The following is a 3,051-nucleotide window of genomic DNA, read 5'->3' as shown; positions in this document are numbered from 1 at the left end:
GATCAGTCAGTATCTAAGCATCCTCATATCTAAGCATTCTTCCTTTGGAGGGGAGAGGCTCCAGTCCCCCCCCCCCCTTGGAGGATGAAATTTGACTCTAGTGGCAGCTTGCTCTGCTCCATTCTCTTATCCTGTGATGCTGTAATCTAACAGACCCTCAGCCATCAATCTTCAGTATAGGATTGCATCCTGACAGACTTTGCTATCGGAGATGGTCTTCAGCAAGCTACTTCCTGTTAACTGTGCTCTCTCTTTCTCTCTCTGTCACTCCCCATATGCAGAGACTAAACAGTAACCTATTTCACAGGGCTGTGGATGCTCAGATCTCTATTTAGTTAGGGACTTGTAGGATGACCTTGGGCAAGTCATTATCTCCGCTTGTATTTTGTATGAAATCATAATTACTTACTTTAGTCTTTCCAAGTGGAAGACTAAAAATAAAACAAAACTATACAGCACATTTACAAGACTGATGTGATTATAGCTATGCCATTCCGTTATGAAAATGGCTCCCTTTTTCTAGAAAGAAATAAAGTGGGCTCATTTTAATTTGGCCAGAGTTTTTCAGCATGACTGAGATAAGTACCGGTAATCTTGAGGCTTGGGGCATGGTGGTTCTGCTGCCCTGTGACCAACATTTTGTGAGATAAGCAGCCCCATATAACCAACATGCTTAAGTCTAATTAACACATAAAAGGGGTTAAAACTATAGTGTAAGCTGTCCTGCCACACATAGCTATGTTCACTACCTCTCACATTGGAAGGCAATAGGACATGATGCCTTTGTTTTCTCTTCAGTTGACCTGAGAAGCTCAGTGTGTGAAGAACAACCAGCTTAGCCACATGGCTCTCACAAGCTATGCTTGAGTTCCTATACCAATAATTTAGAAAATTTCACCACTGCAACTAAGCCAAGTTTTACTGCATTTGCAAGCTTTTCTGAATGCTGTATGGAAAAGCACATGAATCTGATCTTTAGAGAATTTGTTAGTAAACCATTTTTAACTTAACAAATGTGGTCTTTTTCTATGCTGGGGAAGTGGAAACGTTGGAAAGAAACATTTTAAGAGGACATTTTGGAAATCATTTTAAAGGGCACATTTTTAGGTTTTACTGTTGATATTTCCACGCTTTACTTTGCTGCATATTTTGTGATTTTAAATCTCTGCTGGATTTCTCTCACTGAGTGCTTGCCCCAAACTTGGATCTTGGCATCCAGGAATTCTCCTTTTATACCTATTTTTCCCCTTGAACCAACACATTTCATGTGTATGTATTTGCTTGCCATCTGCTCAGCAGACACAGCACAAATCTCTTGTCTTTTTCCAACAGAAATTGCCTTATAGTTGTTGACTCACTGGTTTCCCTCTGCTCAGTAAAGGATGTCAAAACAATAAAAATTACATTTGATTCCAGGTGTAGGAGAGGATCAAGGACCACTCTAAATATCCTCAATGCTTTGTATACAGACTTTTCCTCTTAAATAGATGCTGCCTACTCACAGAATGTACACCTACTGTTAGACAAGGGGTCGGCAAGGTTTTACCTGCCTGGGCTAGTCAAGAGATCTCTCTTTGGGCTGGATCACGCATGTGTACACGATTTCCGGTGTCTGGGCATGCACAGACACAATTTCTGGCATCCGGGGATGTGCAGACGCGATTTCCGGTGTCTGCGCGTGCACACAGATTTCCGGCGCTGCAGAAGCAAGTCCCCGCACCGTGCTGGTTTAGTGCAGTGCGCAAGGACTTGCTGAGTGGGTGGTTTGGTTCAGTGGCGGCCGGTTAAACTGCCCCTGTGGGCCACTTACGGCCCATGGGCCGCAGGTTGCCGACCCGTGTTAGATAAACTGTGAATGGTAAATTGGTCCTGTTACACCTCTCCTCTAGGAAGATTATCAGATCTTCACACACACAACTGTAAAATAGTATGCTCAAGTTTTCAGCACTGATTTATTGAATAATTATCATTGAGGAGTCCATTAACAATTATTGAGGATTTCAGTCATTTCCGCATGACTTGTAGACAAGGGATAAAACATTCATTCAGATTACCGTATGTGCGTTTTTTTAATTTAGGAAATTTGTATTTTGTACCCCAGCAAGAGATCTCAATGTGGTTTTCATAAAAAGTACACTAAAAATTATTACGTATTTAACTACAGTACTGGAAAACAACAACAGGTAATGTAGGTAAAATTCCACAAAGATGAATGTGAACCATGTGGAGAAAACATTTTTATTTCAAGTTTCATTGGGGGGGGGTCTCACCCACATCACATGTTTTATGTTTTAAGTACTCTTATACCACTTTAACTGTCATGGCTCCACCAAGAATATTGGAAACTGTAGTTTGTTATGGATGCTGAAAGTTGTTAGGAGACCCTTCACATAGCTACAATTTTCATCATCCTCAACAAATTACCGTTTCCAGGATTATTGAGGGGAAGCCATGACAGTTAAAGCGGTCTAAGAGTGCTTTTACCATATGGTGTTGATGGGATTGACAACAGCTGGATTTTGGCTAAGCATTTCACTTAAATATCAGTGTGTGTGTGTGTGTGTGTGTGTGTGTGTGTGTGTGTAATTAAAGTGGGTTGAAAAAGTCAGCTCTATCTTTCTCTACAGAGTTGGCAAGAAGTGAAAAATGAAACGGCTAATATTTAGGAACAAATCATATATCCAGACAAAGTCAGTGATGCAGAGGAATTTAGCCAACTCTACATCATTTATTTGACAGTACCACATGGCAAGCAATGGCAGAGTTGGCTTTAAAAGCTGAAGACAGATTGTTTCTTTAGTTTGTACTTTGGGTGAAGTATAACTGCGGCATAGTAAAGTATCAAACAGATAAAACATTCTGGGTATAATTACATAGTCAGCAACTTGTGATATCCACTGTAATGGAGTTGGTCTTAGAGAGGTCACTAGGAATGCTTATAACAAATGTTATGAAGCCTGATGATCAACAACCTCTTGGATCATGTTAAATTTACTCCCTTTTTGGCTTGAATATGCCACTAAATTTAGCTGTGCTTGTCGGTCATTGTTA

Source organism: Podarcis bocagei (genome assembly GCF_964188305.1).
Source record: "Podarcis bocagei genome assembly, chromosome: 11".
Classification (NCBI taxonomy): domain Eukaryota; kingdom Metazoa; phylum Chordata; class Lepidosauria; order Squamata; family Lacertidae; genus Podarcis; species Podarcis bocagei.
The sequence above is the reverse complement of the archived record's forward strand: the minus strand, read 5'-3'. Positions refer to the sequence as shown.